Below are 17,322 nucleotides of genomic sequence, written 5' to 3'. Positions count from 1 at the left end.
ATTCTGCTCTTCTAAGTCCAGTTCACTATTCTTCCATGGGCCAAACTGCCTGAATGGGTTTGTATACATAATATGTATATATATATGTATATATATATACACACACATACACACACACATGGGTGCATGCATGCCTGTGTGTATGTATGTACTTGAATGCTTATTTTCCAAGGTCTTTTTCAGTTCTACCATTTTTCTAAGGTTCATTCTAACTCTGATATTCTAATGCTTCTTTCAGGTCTAACATTCTATATTATATGTTCTAAGTCCTCTTTCCACCCTAATATAATATGTTAGTTTCCTCATCTGTAATAATAGCACCTACCTCCCAGGGTTGGTGTGATATACAATATATCTATCTATATCTATATGCAATGTATCTATATCTTTATCTATCTATCTATCCATCTATCTATGGAATGCAGCATTATTATTATGTATAAATGGACTCTGGAGTCGGAGGACCTGGGTTCAAATCCTATTTCTCATGATTACTCCCTGTGTGATACTGGGTAAGTCATTTAACCTCCATGTGCCTCAGTTTCCTCATCTGTAAAATGAGGGAGTTGGGCTAGATGGCCTCTGAGAGTCTTTCCAGCTTTAAATCTATGATCCTTTGATGCAGACAGCATTCCTGAGACTGATGAAAAAATATACATAACCTTTACATAATCAGAAATTCTTAAAGAACTATATAGCAGAACCAATATAATAATAATAATAATGACAGTTTTACATAAACTAATGTATATGTTCAATGCTGTCACAATTAAATTATCAAAATTATTTTACTGAATTAAAAAAATTAATAACAAAATTCTCCTGCATGAACAAAAAGTCAAGAATATCAAAAGAACTAATGAAAGAATGCAAAGGAAGGAGGTTTAGCAGTACCAGAACTTAAATTATATTATAATGCAGCAATGACCAAAACTCTGGTGCTGGCTAAGAAATAGAGAGATCAATGGAACAGAGTAGACATACAATTTAGAGCAGCGAATAAATATAGTAACCTTGTACTTAACAAGGGTAAAGACAAGAATTTGGGATAATAATTCATTATTTGGTAAAAATTGTTGGGAAAACTGGAAAATAGCGTGGCAGAAATTGGTCATAGACCAATATCTTACACCATTTACCAAGATAGGGTCAAAATGAATACGTGACCTCGGTATAAAGAGAGATATTACAAGAAAATTAGAACATAGAATATATTACTTATCAGACTTATGAATAGGTGAGTAATTTATGAATAAACAAGAGACAGAAAATAGAGTGAAGTATAAAATGAACAATTTTGATTGCATTAAATTTAAAAAACGTTTTTATATAAATAAAACAAATATAGCCAACATCAGAAGGAAAGCCGAAAATTGGGGAAAAAATTAAGAGATAGTTTCTCGGATAAAGGTCTCATCTTCCAAATATATAAAGAACTTTGTCAAATCTATTAGAATATGAGTCATTTCCCAATTGACAAATGGTCAAAGGATATGAACAGGCAGTTTTCCAATGAAGAAATCAAAATAATTTATAGTCATATGAAAAAGTGCTCTAAATCATTATTAATTAGAGAAATGCAAATTGAAACATCCTTGAGATATAATTTTCTAGATATTAGATTGACTAAAATGATCAAAGGGACAAGCAAGAAGTATTAGAGGGGATATGGAAAAATTGGGACACTAATTCATTGTTGGTGGATTTGTGAAATGATCCAACCATTTTGGAGTACAATCTGGAATTCTGCCCAAAGAATTATTAACTTGCCTATACCCTTTGATCTAGCAATTTCACTACTAAGTCTATTTATGAAGATGATTAAGGAAAAAAGAAAAGAACCTATATGTTCTAAAATATTTATGGCAGTTCTCTTTGGGGGACCAAAGAACTAGAAATTTTGGGGATGCCCATCAATTAGATAATAGCTGAACAAGTTGTGGTCTATGATCATGACAGGATACTCTAGTACTATAAGAAATGATGAGCTGGAGGATGTTTAAAAAACATGGAAAGACTTACATGAAATAGTGAAGAGCAAAAGGGGCAGTACAACAGAATATCGTATACAGTAAGAGCAATATTGTTTTAATTGATTAAGAACAACTTAAAGTGACTAAGTCATTTTAACTACTGTAAATACCCAAATTAACTGCAAAGAATATATGAAGGAAGACACCATCTGCATCCAGAGGAAGGACTGAGAAATATCAATATAAAGACATATAGAATGATTTTACACGCACACATGCACACACACACACACACATACGTATTTGTGTCTAATGGTAGCAATCTCTAGAGTGGATGGGGAAGAGGGAAGAAAAAAAGGAAAGAAAGAAACTTACATGATAACTATTAAATATTTAAAAAGAATTGCAAGTTGTACATAATAGGTTTGCAGTTTCATGTACAATCATCTTTTAATTATGCTATGTTATGGAAATGCTTGTTTTATTTCATAAATTAAAAATAAATAAAACTTTAAAAGGCACTATTTATTTATTATCTATTATTGTCTATTAAGTGGAATTATATATATGTGTGTATATATATATATATATATATATATACACATACATATGTATCTTTGAATACCTTAAAGTGATATAGAAATTGAACCATTATTAAAGTCTTAACTCTAATATCCTGTGGCTCTAAGGTTTCTTCCCATTTAAATAGGCTGTATTCTAAGATCCTTTCCACTTTGAATTTTAAAGTCCTAAAGTCCTTCTTTGCTCTAATATTCAATATCCTAGAAAGTACTTTTGTATTTTTAATATCCTATCTTACTAAGTCCTATATTTTAAGGCTAGAGTTGGAAGGCACCCCAGAAAATTCAGAACTTTAATTTACTGATTGGACTTGGTTCCAAGGGCTGTCAAGGAGACAAATACTTCCTCTCTTCTGAAGTCCTCTGACCTGAAGGCCTTTACTCACCCTGGTCCCATCTGCTCAAGTTTTAATAACTGTACCATACTTTTATGAGTCCCATTTTTCTCCTGGAACTCATAGACTGGATACCAGGTCCCCACCCACCTAGTACAGAGTGAATGTAATTACTAAATAGTAACTGTTTCTCTTTTACCCAGGAACCCTGAGGGTCGTCCCCTCCCAGTTTGATTTTTTAGTGTTTTTTATTTTTATTAAAAGGGGCCATCCTTTGAGTATCTACTTAAAGAGGCCTATTCATTGAATAGGTGTATCTCACTCAAAGTGAGAATCTGATAAGACCTTACTTAGCCTAAAATGGCCAGTGTACCACATTGCATCCTGGGCTGTCTTCTATTGTCCTGATGAATATCAGACCACTAGATTCAGAAGGCTCTGGAGGAGAAAGTTAGGCTGGCAGCCTTGCACAGTCTTCCCTAATTCAAATCAAAGTCAAGTGCAAGTCATGTCATCATCTTGATATCATGGTCCTCTTCAAGAACAAAGGATAAACATGACAAAAACTCATTTTTCTCCACTATTTTACTCCCTACCTCCCACTTTCTCTCTTTATTTCCTTCTTGTAAGGAAGGTGCTATTGAGGGTTTGGAGTCAGAGTTGTGGCCATGGTCATTGGGTTCCCTGTGAGGGATAGTATACCCTCTTTCTTAGCATGACTATGCCTCTCTGAGTTTCAATTTTCCCATGTGAAAAATAAGTTTAGAGAATTGATTTAATATTCACATGTAAATAGGTTTCTATATGTATTTTTAAATATTCTGACAAATGAGACTCTGTATAAAATGCTTCCTGATGCCAGAATTTAACTGTAGATTAAAAATAATTTTTTGGAATCAGGAGTGACAATAGAATATAGGCTACAAATAATCATTCATTCAGTTGTACTAGAAGTGTCCTTAGAATGTTAGATCTTGAAAACTGTGGAGTCAAGATCTGCATTTGAATTATATCCTTTCTACTAATTATAATGTATGACCTTGGATAAATCATTTAAAATCTGTGGGCCTTAGTTTCTTTACTTGAAGGAATTTGACTAACTGATCCCTAAGGTCCCATTGTGTTCTAAATTTTAGTGTGTTAGGCTAAATGGCTCACACTGGAGATTCTTAATATGGCTTTTGAGGAAACCTAGTATCAAAGGTGCATAGTGAATTGAGTGCTAGACCTTGAATCAGGATGTCCTGAGTTCCAATCTGGTTTCCTCCATATACTAGCTGTGTGACCTTCTCAGGCTTGGTTTCCTCTTTTATCAAATGGGGACAATAATAGAAAATGCCTCCAAGGGTTGTTATGAGGATAAAATGAGACCATATTTGTAAACTGCTTTGCAAATCTTAAAGTGCTGTTATCACTATTATTATTATTTCTAATAGCTAACTTTGACCCAGAATCAATAGATTCCCTATAGCAGCTGGCCATATTTAATGATAAAGAACAGCAGCAAATCAAATTCTGAGCTAGTGCTCTTCACTTGGATTATTCACTATTCCAGGAGCTTTGCTCTCTATAAATACTGTTTTTCACTCACATTTGCAATGCTAAATCAAGGTTTTCAGGCTCAATCTCATGCTACCTTTGTGAATTCTACTTATCAAGGGAAAGAGAATCACAGTCGTATTTCAGTTAAAACTAAAATCTTCTTTTCAAAAGCACCTTGATTCATTCTGCTTGTGAGATCGGCCTTTATTCTTTGCATTCATCTTACTTAGGAAACAATACAGAGCCAATTAATTTATAAGCGTATAAAACATTTCCACTTTGCTAGAGGTCATAGAGCATGGCAGAAGAAATGTTGGATTGAAAGTTTGGGGGGCAGTGGGGTGGAATGGAAACTGCATTTAAGTAACAGCTTTGCCACTAATTAGTTATGTGATCTTGAGCAAGTCATTTCCCCATATTGGGACACCATTTCCTCATTTGGAGAATGAGAATTAGGCTACCTGACATTCTGTAGCAGGACCAATTTTTTCTTCTCAGTATGCAGCAAAAGTTAGAGGGGTGCTTGGCTATTTTTTTGCCCATTACCCTCCCCAAGATGCTGAAGAAAGTACTTTAAAGTTTAATGAGCATTTTACATTTATTATTTTATTTGATCCCTACAACATTTCTGTAGGGAAGGGGTTATCATAATGCCCATTTTATAGATGAGAAAATGGAGGCAGATATGGATTATGTAAGTTGCCAAGAGTCACACAGTAAGTATCTGAGGGAGGATTTGAACTCAGGTCTTAATGACTCTAAGTCCAGCACTCTCTCCAATAAATCATCTAGCTGCCTTAGTTGATGTGGGGCAGAATTGGGCTGAGATATATTTGGGGTGAAGTGGGGAAGGAATGAGGTCTCTGACAAGTCTCCAAGTCTGTGAAAAGTAGTGGCATGGGTTCTGGAGAGAGGTGTGGTGGGGTAGGATGAGGTGGGGAAGAGAGGGCATTGTGTACAAAGATCTATGACTAAAATGAAAGAGCAATGTATTACTGATCTCTGGTCACTTTCTGTGTGGCCAGAACTCAATAGAAGCTATTACTCACAGGATAATACTGATCTGGGTACTTGGCCATAGCACTGAAGCTGGGAAGTCTAGTGTCTCTAGCCAAGGCAAGGGAGTTTTGGAGAATTCATTACAGCTATGTGAAAAATCTTTGAAAGGAAGTTTTTGACTATGAACACAACTATGAGGACACAGAGATAAAGGAGAGGGTATGAGTGTCACCTACTTGTAGCTGTAGAAAATAGCATAAGTAATGGTGATGGATGTGTGTGTGTGTGTCCTTCATTGCCAAAAAAGACCATACCATCAGAGAAATAATGACATGACTTGCACTTGACTTTGTTTTGAGGGAGGGCTGTGCAGGTCATCAGCCTCACTTCTCCTTCAGAGCCATCTGAATCTAGTGAGCAGATATTCATCAGGATGAGTGGAGATGACCCAGGATGAGGCAACTGGGGTTAAGTGACTTGCCCAAGGTCACACAGCTAGTGAGTGTCAAGTGTCTGAGGTGAGATTTGAACTCAGATCCTCCTGACTCCTGCACTGGTACTCTATCCACTGCACCACCTAGCTGCCCCTTAGTCTGACAGTAAGACATTTGAGGAACAGAGCTGCATGGTGGTAGGGAAGAAAGAGAGCTGTGATGTAAACAAGTCCCTTCTACATCGTCAAAGCTCTAATTAAACTACTCTAACAAAGGTTATGGTCCCAAGTGGAGATGGGAGAAAAAATAACATATGACCCTTAATTTTTGAGTTTTGGAGCAGAACAAACCAAACTGGCCCCCAATATAAATGTACGTTGAAAGGAAAACCACAGCTACAGAGATGCAATATTACCTTCATGGTAGGTGCGTCCCTGGGACTGGAAGATTGACACTGTTACCCTACCATTCTTTATAAGCTAAGGTTGTTTGAAGATGAATAGCCAGCCTTGAAAGGACATTATTGAATTTGTGGCCATGCTGCCTATAACCACCTCCCTCTCAACTGGCCAGGAGTATGTTACAATGGTGATAGACAGAAACACAGGCAGAGAGTCGCAGGAAGAAGTAATGACCATGTGCCAGTGAGGGATAGCTATGGGGCATTATCTGATGGGACTATGAAACTCAATCTTAGCAGCCTCTAAGACATAGGAATGATACTGGAGGTGCCAGAATTTTCTGAGTCCTATGAAGAGAAAATTAGCTGTATCACTCATCAAAATTATAATTGTCTTCTCTTCTTTCTGTCACATTCTGAAAACTTAAGCAAAGTATTCATATTAAATTTTGCACCTACTCATTTTGTTTCTTCCAAGGAATGCACTGTACCCTTACAGAATGTCTAATTTGAGCTGTTTTATTTTCAATCTTGCATAGAATTCTGAGTTAGAAGGGTGCTCATTCTAGCTGTCTAATCCACACACATCTGAACAAGGAGTCTCTTTAAAATACAGAGGTGCAGAGGCAATGTGGTATAGTGGACAGAAAGATCTGGGTTAAAATCCTACCTCAGGCTTTAACTATGCAACCCTGGGAAAGTCACTTAACTTTCTTATGTTTCCTTATGTATAAAATGAAATGGACTTCATGACCCCTAAACTACCTTCCAACGCCACATCTCTGATCCTATGACTTCTAGTTGGGAATAAAGGGTAGGTGTTCCCTTCTGAAGCAGCCTTTTTCCTTTTTAGATAGAGGTCATTGTCAGGAAAATTTCCTGATTTAAGCCTAAATTTGCTAATTTGGAACTTCTTCCACTAGTTACCCCTTGATCTACTTTCTGGAACAAGCAAAATTAGATCAAATCCCTCTTCCATGATAGCCCATTAAGTACTTTCCACCCCCAAAATGGTCAGCTAGGTAAGACAGTGGATAGAGTGCTAGGTCTGGAGTTAGGAAGATTCATCTCTCTGAGTTCAAAACTAGTCTCAGATATTTACTAGCTGTGTGACCCTGGGAAAGTTACTTAACCGTTTGCCTCAGTTTCCTCTTCTGTAAAATGATCTGGAGAAGGAAATGGCAAGTCACTCCAGTATCTTTGCCAAGAAATCCCCAAATGGGGTCATAAAGAGTTGGATATGACTGAAACGATGTAGTGACAACAACCCCCCTGCCACCTATTCCCCCCAGGTCTGAACACTACTAATTTTTTAACAGATTCTCATGTGGCATGAACTTGATGTTCTTCATTATTCCTCTGGACATTCTCAAGCTTATTAAAGTCCTTCTTAAAACACATCTCCAAGAACTGAACACAATGCTCATATGTGGTTTGATCAGGGCAGAATACAGAAGGCTCATTACCTCCTTATTTTTGGAAGTGATGCTTCTTAATTCCATCCAGCTAAGATAGAATTAGCTTTTTTCCTCCCTTCAAGTGAAAGTATAAATGGTCATGAAGTCATAGAGTATCATTCATCAAGTTTTTATTTTTCCTGCCCATGATAAATTCAAAGAATTGGCATTTCCATAAATTTTTTTTAGTATTAACTTCCATTGCTATTTTATAATACCAATTAAAGTTTAGAGTAATCAAAAAAAAAAAAAGAAAAGAAGAAAAAGAATCATTGCTCATTGACAAATTTTATGGTGAGTGAAGTAGTCCTAATTGTCAAGTACATGTCTAAAAAGAGGAAAATGAACATCAGAATGAGAATTGTTTCTAACTATCCATACAGAAAAAAAGAGGATAGACCATTAGGGTGAAAGGAAAGCAATTTTAAAGTCATTTTTATCTGAGTCACGGGAAAGATTTCTTTCCCCCAGGGCTCAATGGAACTATATATTTTTGTTCCCTAACACTAAACTTATGAAGAGAAATGGAGGGCAAATTGAAAAACTTAAGATTGGGTAAGAGACTGAAATAACAATTGAGAAAATGGTAAAGGTGGGATACATAGTCAGTAGAAAAGAAACAAGGGTCACACAAACCTACCTTTATTCATTAAATGAAATAATCCTTACAAGTTTGGTTTCTGGTTGACTATGTGCTGTAGAACAGCAAATTAAATATGGTAGGACTGCTGTCCCATCTAGCCAAGTCAACAAAGTTATCTGTTGTTATTTGTTAAGCATCTGCTATGTGATCTTGGGATTTAATCTTTCTGGGCCTCAGTTTTCTTATCTGTAAAATGATGGGATTAGAATAGATAATTTCTGAAATTTCCTTCCAACTCTACATTTATGATCTGATCACGTGCTTTGGGTGTAACGTTGTGGGAAATACCTAAGAGAGGTTAAATAGTGGAGTGGAAATTATCATGGATTGAAGACAGAGGATCTGGGTTTGAACTCTGGCTTCCCTATTTTACTTCCTTGACCTTGAGCAGGCTCCTTCCTATCAATAGGTTTTAGAATTCTCTCTTCTTTAAAACAAAAGGGGATATTTAGATGATCTCTAAGGTCTCTTCCTCTTCAAAAACATATGATTCTCTAAAGAAATAGAGGACACTCACCTTGGCTGGGTTTCCAACAAAGGTGGAGAGAAAAGTTACTTTCCTAAATTACACAGAGAACAATACTGGAGTAATTTGGAGGAATGAAATATTATAGGCTGGACTACTCAGAAACATTTCATGAAGAACGTTGGACTTGAGTTAGTCTTGAAAGAAATGTAAGGCTTGGTCTGGTGGACCAAAGTTTTTCAGCTAGAGAAGATGGAGGCAAAATCAAGAGGTGATAGAGGTCAGGGCATGCTATAGGATCAATGAGTGAACTGGCATAACTGGATGCATGGTTTGAACCAGAATTTTCCTCTGAGTCAAATGTTCACAGGATAGAAGTTAAAATCATCTGGTCTAACACAGAATTTTTCAAATGAGAAAAGTAAAGCCTAGAATGTTCAAGTGTCTTTCCTTGCACAGTGACTGGTGCTTGTGGGTGTTGATTGACTGCCCATGATCTTACAGTTATTAAGTAACAGAGCTGAGGTTTTGGACCTGAGTATTTAGATTCCAGAAATCTGAAATTCTTTCTGCTACTCCATGCTGGCATGCTGCTGGGTTTCATTGTACCATATCGTCTCTTAACAGGGTTTGTCTAGCAGAGTACGTCTGTGCCAGCCCAAACTCACAGTAGATTGTGCCCAAAGACAGAATAGAATTGGACAAGGATTTAATGCTCAGCACATACAACTCAAATGGGGTATTTTCCAACTGAATAATAACAAGAAAAAAGGCTCTTTCTCACTGATGTAGCAGCATGTTTTGTTGAGTGCTGAAGGACAGGCAGCAATACTAGCTGTTGTCTGTGAAGCAGAGGGAGGAAAACTGCCCACAGGAGACATCTGCCTTGAGAGAATAACCCTCATGATAATAACGTGGGAGAGGCATTTTGCTCAAATCAGAAAATGGAATTGCCACTTGGCTTTAGAGTATGTACTATATGTGAGGGAGCAGGCAGCAGGGCAGAAAGGGTGGGAGGTAAAGAGAAGGAGGATGAAATGGAGATGGAGGAGTATGAAAACACAGAGAGCTGGGAAATAAATACTCACTCAATGTGCTCCTTTTTTCATTAATTTTAATAAAAGATAGGCATCCCAGAGGTTCCTGACCTGGCATCCAATTAGAGAATGGCAGATGGGAGGCAGATGTCATCTATTTGAAAAGATAGTGGGTGTCTTCTTAGAAGTATATGCTTATAGTATTCTTTTTTTTTTTTGTTTTTTGATGACTTTTCCCTTTTGTTCTGTTTTTTCTTTCACAACATGACTGATGTGGAAATATGTTTATATGATTGCGCATGGATGAGTTTTATCAGATTGCTTGCCATCTTCGGGATGGGGAATGGGAGGGAGATAGAAAAAATTTGGAACTTAAAATCTTATAAAAATGAGTGTTGAAAACAATCTTTACATGTAATTGGAAAAATAAAATATAAAAATTTTTAATGACTACATACATTAAAGACTACATATGTAGTAATTTAAAGACCAAGTCATTTTGACTATTATAAATACCCAAATTATCTACAAAGACCATATGAAGGAAGGTGCTGTCTACATCCAGAGAAAGAACTGAGTAATTACATATATACACATAAGTACCTAATGTGTACAAAATAAATGCAGTGTAGCTTTGGGAGGGAGTGCTCTCACTAGCTCCCAGGGGAATTAGGGAAAGACTTCTCATAGAGAAGATGATTTTTGAATTGTTATGAAGGAAATCAGGGATTCCAGTCTGTGGAAGTGAGGAGGGGGCACACTCCAGGAATGCAGGCCAAACAGTGCAGAGGCAAAGAGGCTGTAGATGGAGATGAAGATGGAGTGTCCTGTGTGCTGAACAGCAAAAAGGTAAGCATGGCCGGATTGCAGAGTGAGAGAAGAGCAGTAATATAGAAGACTGAATAGGAAAGGTCCAATCAACAAGAGATTTAACCAATCAGTATACAATTCATCAAGCACTGTGCTGGGTGCTGTGTCTACAAAGACTGAATGAACCAGTTCCTTCTCTCAAGGAGCTGACATTCAATTGGAGGAGACAGTACGTCAATAAACAAGCATATATGACATACGTTTAAGTGACTTGTCCAAGGCCACACAGGTAGTAAAAGTAATAGAATTAACATTTCAACACAAGTTTTATGATTCCAAATCCACTGTTTTTTTTCCATTAAAGTGTTACTGTATTAAATCCAAGATTGTCCTCTGGAACAAGAATAAAGAGGTGTAAGTTCACAGTCCACCTCTCTGACTGACTCATATATGTCACTGAGAAATGATTTTACCTTTAAGGTACAGTCTTACCACCTATAAACCAAGAGATTTAAATGGAATTACCTCCAAGGGACCCTTCAACTTTAAAATGCCAATATCCTAAGATTCTCTTCTTGCCAATCTGTGGCACCATTCTGTGCCTGAGTTACCTCTCCACAAAATGGAGAGAACAGTTATACACCTTACAAGGTTTTTACAAGGGCACGCTTAACAAAAATGAATGAAACCACATTCAAACCAGCAACCTTTTGCTAGGGTGGCAGCATGGCATAATGGGAAAAACACAAGACCAAAAATAAGAAGATTTAGGTTTGTACCTTGGCTCTGACACTTAGACCTCGGGCAAGTCACTTCCCCTCTCTGGGTCTCAATTTCTTCATCTGTTAAAAAGGGTAAAATATCTTCAGTACCTTCTTTATAGAAATATTGTTGATTGAATGAGATTGCTTATGTATTCAAATCAACTCGCTTCAATTCAATGAGCATTTATTATGCATCTATTAAATACTAGGCATTGTGCTAAGTGATTCTTGTTCCATTGGAATGAAAACTCCTTTGCAAACCTTAAAGTACTATGTTGATATCAAATATTGTTGCTGTTATTAATCTTGTCCATATTTAGATTGCATTTTATGGATATAGTGTTTTTATAATTTTATTTGATTTATTTTTAATTTAAGAAATAAAACAAGAATTTCCCTAAAATATTAGAATTTAAAAAAAGATTGTGCATGAAACTGCAAATTTATTATGTACAACTTGCTATTCATTTTAAATATATAACAAAGTTATCATGTAAATTTATTTTTTCTTCCCTTCTTCCCATCTTAGAGATGGCTACCATTAGACCTAAATATGTATACACACATATATGTAAAAGCATTCTATACATACTTCCATTTTCAGTTCTTTCTCTCGATGCAGATAGTACCTTCCTTCATATATTCTTTGTAGTCAATTTGGGTATTTATAATGGCCAAAATGACTTGGTTTTTAAATATACTAAATGTAATCTTTAATGTGTATGGTCATTAAAATTTCCCAATATTGTGATTTTCCCCAGTAATTATCTAAATTATTTTTGTTAATTGTAAAAGTAGCTTCTAATTTTGTGAAGTTATTTTAAGTGATTTGGTGAGGATCTCATGTGGATACTTCCTTCATGGCTACAGACTGAAATTCTTCCATGCCTCCTTATTAGAAGGCAAGCTCCTTGTGGACAGGGGCTTTGTTTTTTATTTTCTTTTTTGTTTCCTTTGAGTTTAGCACAGTCCCTGTCACATTGGAAGTATATAGTAAATGCTTATTGACCGATTGACTGAACTAAGTGAAAACAAGAGAACCAAAATATCCAAATCAATTTTATTACCCCAAGCTGTACTAAAGGCTGACAAAGCAGAGTAATGTGCTCTTTGTTGGAAACATCACCAGCTGTCGATGTAGGAACATGTATTAGAGATGGAAGGATTTGTAGAGATCTCTGCTCTGAGTCCCCCAGTTCACAGGAGAAGAAGCTGAGTCCCAGAGAAGATGAGTGAGCTGCCCAATATTCCACAGCTGGAAAGTGCTAGGTAGAATTTGGATTCAAACTCAGATCACCGACTAATTTCATTGTACTTGGTTGCCTTGTTTCCATCAGTCTGAGCTGGAATCAAGCACTAAGGATCCCCAAGACACTTGCTCTAGCAAAATGCATGATGGCATCAGTCCCAATGTGAAAACATCCTTTATAATGTCTATAACGACAGCTCCAGATGGTAGGAGATTTTCCCTAATATTAAGCTTAAATTCTCCTCTTTGCCATTTCTACCCATTACTGCTGGCTCTAACTTCTGGGCCAAACTGAACAACTCTTTCATATTACAATCCTTCAAATACATGAAGAAAGCTGGATCTTAAGATCCCAGATCTAGAGCTGGGAAGAACCTCAGAGATCATCTAATCCAATCTAAACTCCTTTTACATGTGGAAACCAAGGCCAAGAAAGGTTAAATGACTTGCCCACAATTATACATATAAATAGGCTTTGGAGGTGTGATTTGAACCTAGGTTCTCTGACCTTTACAGCCAGTGCGTTTCCCACTGTATCAAATTGTCCTATTTTAAGTTTGCTCTTCTTCATGGTGAATATCACCAGCTTCTTCAATTAATCTTCATGTAGCATGTACTCAAGGTCCTTCACAATCCTCGTTGCTTGCCCCTGGTTTCCCTTCAGCTCATCAATATCCTTCATAAATTGTGGCATCTAAAAGTGAGCCTAATATTCCAGATGTTTTCTGCCCAGGGACAAAGGGACCATCAGTTCCTTCTTCCTGAAAAACTGTATCTTTCATAATGTGGCCCAAAATTTCATTAGCTTTTTTGGTTGCCATATTATACTGCTGACTCATATTGAGATAATGTTTTTTAGTTCTAGATCTTTTCTAGTTCCTTTTCAGCTCTAAATCCTATGATCTTTTCTTTAAGATCCTTTCTAGCTCAAATCCTATGATCTTTTCCTTCACGGGATCCTTGTAGAGGAAGAGAACCCCAATAGTAATAACTACCAAGTTAATCCAAAGTCAATCTATTCAGAATGCTGCTACTGGTTGTTGAGTCTTTTTTACAACCCTAAGTGGCTGAAAATTGGAACGTTTGGGTTTTGGGTATAGACTTGAGAGGCCTAATGCTATTCTCCTTAATGAATTGGAGGCCTGCCTTCTAAACACCATGGTTCAGCTACTGGAAGACCCAGGAAACTAAATGTTCTCTCAGAAATGCTCCACCCATTGACCTTGATAGAAGGATTCAGGAAATAATTACATATAAAACTTTGAAAGATGGATGGAAAATTTCCAATCTGAAAAAAATGACTAATTGTAAAGTCTTAACCTGAACTAAGGAAGGTATCCAGAACAAAGATGATCTTCCTAGATTCCCCCAGTGCCTACACTATATCCAAAGGTATTTTTTTTTAATATTGCATGTCTTTTCTTCCTACTCATCTTTACTAAGTACTTTGAGGAACCAGATGGTCCAAGAATACTTTTTGTTGTTTGGATTCAAAATAAAATACACACAATCAAAGCTACTGTGTTTCTCAGATGCTTCTAAGGAGCTGAAGGAGCAAGCACTTTCTTTAGGATATTAGGGTTTTGGATGAGAAGGGATCTTAGATATTATTTTGGAAAACATCCTAATTTTTATAGAAGAGGAGACTGAGACCCAGAGATGAGAAATGATTTCCTCAAAATCATGGGGCAATAATAGCTACCTTCCTTGGTAGCTCTGAAGGGTAGGGGCTCTTGTAACATGGCCACTGCTGCTGCTTTTTTTTTTTCTTATTTAGATTTTTTAATGTTTATTTATTCATTTTTAGTTTTCTACATTCATTTCTACAAAATTTTGAGTTCCAAATTTTTTCCCCATCTCTCCCCTCCCCCCATTCCATAACACATTGCATTCTGATTACCCCTTCCCTCAATATGCCCTCCCTTCTATCACACCCCACCCTTTCCTTATCCCCATCTTCTCTCTTTTCTTGTAGGGAAAGATAGATTTCTATACCCCATTACCTGTATTTCTTATTTCCCAATTGTATGCAAAACAATTCTCGACATTTGTTTTTAATACTTTGAATTCCAACTTCTCTCCCTTCCTCCCTCACTCCCCATCCCCAATGGCAAGGCAAGCAATATATGTGTAGTTATATATAACTATATATGTGTAGTTTTGCAAAAGACTTCCATAATAGTCATGTTGTGTAAGACTAACTATATTTCCCTTCATCCTATCCCATCCATCCTCTCATTTGACCTTGTCCCACCCCAAAAGTGTTTACTTCTAATTATTCTCTTCTCCCATTTGCCCTCCCTTCTATCATCCCCCCTCACTGCACTTGTCCCCTTCTCCCCTACGTTCCTGTAGTGTAATATAGATTTTCATACCAAATTGAGTGAGCATGTGATTCCCTCCTTAAGCCAAATGTGAAGAGAGTAAGCTTCACTCTTCCCCTCTTATCTCCTCCTTTTTCTCCTCCATTGAAAAAGCTTTTTCTTGCCTCTTTCATGAGTGATAATTTTCCCCATTCCATTTCTCCTTTTCTTTTCCCAATGTATTCCTCTCTCATCCCTTAATTTAAATTTTTTTAGATATCATCACTTCTTATTCAACTCAACCTGTGTTCTCTGTCTATATATATAGGTATGTGTGTGTGTGTGTGTGTGTGTGTGTGTGTGTGTGTGTGTATGTATGTATGTATAATCCCTCCAACTACCTAAATGTTGAGAAAAATCTCAAGAGTTACAAATATTATCTTTCCATGTAGGAGTGTAAACAGTTCAACTTTGGGAAGTCCTTTATGGTTTCTCTTTCCTATTTACTTCTTCATGTTTCTCTTGATTCTTGTGTTTGAAAGTCAAATTTTCTATTCAGTTCTGGTCTTTTCATCAAGAATGCTTGAAAGTCCTCTATATCATTGAATGGCCATTTTTTCCCTTGAAGTATTATACTCAGTTTTGTTGGGTAGGTGATTCTTGGTTTTAATCCCAGTTCCTTTGACTTTTGGGAATATCATATTCCATACCCTTTGATCCCTTAATGTAGAAGCTGCTAGATCTTATGTTATCCTGATTGTATTTCCACACTACTCAAATTGTTTCATTCTGGTTGCTTGCAATATTTTCTCCTTGAGCTGGGAACTCTGGAATTTGGCTACAATATTCCTAGGACTTTTCCTTTTGAGATCTCTTTCAGGAGGTGATTGGTGGATTCTTTCAATATTTATTTTACCCTCTGGTTCTAGAATATCAGGGCAGTTTTCCTTGATGATTTCATGAAAGATGGTATCTAGGCTCCTTTTTTTATCATGGCTTTCAGATAGTCCCATAATTTTTATCTCTCTCCTGGATCTATTTTCCAGGTCAGTTGTATTTCAGATGAGAGATTTCACATTATCTTCCATTTTTTCATTCTTTTGGTTTTGTTTTGTAATTTTTTGGTTTCTCATAAAGTCATTATCTTCTATCTGCTCCATTCTAATTTTTAAATAACTATTTTTTTTCAGTGATCTTTTGAACCTTGTTTTCCATTTGGCTAATTCTGCTTTCTTCTCCTCATTGGCTTTTTGGACCTCTTTTGCCAGTGGAGTTAGCCTATTTTTAAAGGTGATATTTTCTTCAGCATTTTTTTGAGTCTCCTTTAACAAGCTGTTGACTTGCTTTTCATGATTTTCTCGCATTACTATCATTTCTCTTCCCAATTTTTCCTCCACCTCTCTTACTTGATTTTCAAAATTCTTTTTGAGCTCTTCCATGGTCTGAGACCATCGCATATTTATTTTGGAGGCCTCTGGTGGTAAACATTGTTCTTCCTTATCTGAAAGGATGGAAAAAAATATGTGTTCACCAAGAAAGTAACCTTCTATAGTCTTATTTTTTCCCTTTTTTTGGGCATTTTCCCAGTCAGTTATTTGTCTTTTCAGTCCTTTGTCAAGAGGAGGGCATACTCTGGGGACCTGTAAGTTCTCAGTTCCTCCAAGGTGGAACAATCGAGGGAAAAAAATTTATTCCTCTCCTGGCCTGTGCACTGATCTGGGAGAGATCAAATCTTTTCTGCTCAGACTCTGCGAGTAGTAGCATTTCCTCTCCACAGCCTCCTCCAGCTCTGTCATGCCCTGGACAGTGCTCAGGGCTGAGGTTCAGATCGGCTGCTCAATTTCCCCAGAGGCTTTAGGCAGAGGGCTCCACAAATGGATGCTGCTGCTACCTCCACCTGCGCCGCTGCTGCTGCCTCTGCCACAGCCCCAGCTGGCTCTAGGGGAGGACCCTGCTCCCTTCTCACCCAGTTGAAAAAGCCCTCTCACTGACCTTTGAAGTTGTCTTTGGTATTTGGGGTTGAGGGACTTGAGGACCTCGGCTGCTGGTTGGGATTCCACCCCTGAGGCCTGTTCTGGTCCTATTTCTCCTGATGCTGCACAGTCTAGGCTGGGCTGCACTCTGCTCAGTGCCCTGTGTGATAGACTTTTCCTGTTGACCTGCCAGGTTACCTTGGGCTGGAAATCTCTTTCATTCTGTCATTCTGTGGCTTCTGCTGCTCTAGAATTTGTTGAGAGTCATTTTTTACAGGTATTTTATGTGCTGTGGGGGAAGAGCTAGAGTATGTGTGTTTTCTACTCTGCCATCTTGGCTCCACCCCCTATTGTTG

Source organism: Notamacropus eugenii, chromosome 1 (genome assembly GCF_028372415.1).
Source record: "Notamacropus eugenii isolate mMacEug1 chromosome 1, mMacEug1.pri_v2, whole genome shotgun sequence".
NCBI lineage: Eukaryota > Metazoa > Chordata > Mammalia > Diprotodontia > Macropodidae > Notamacropus > Notamacropus eugenii.
This window is presented reverse-complemented; position numbering follows the sequence as displayed.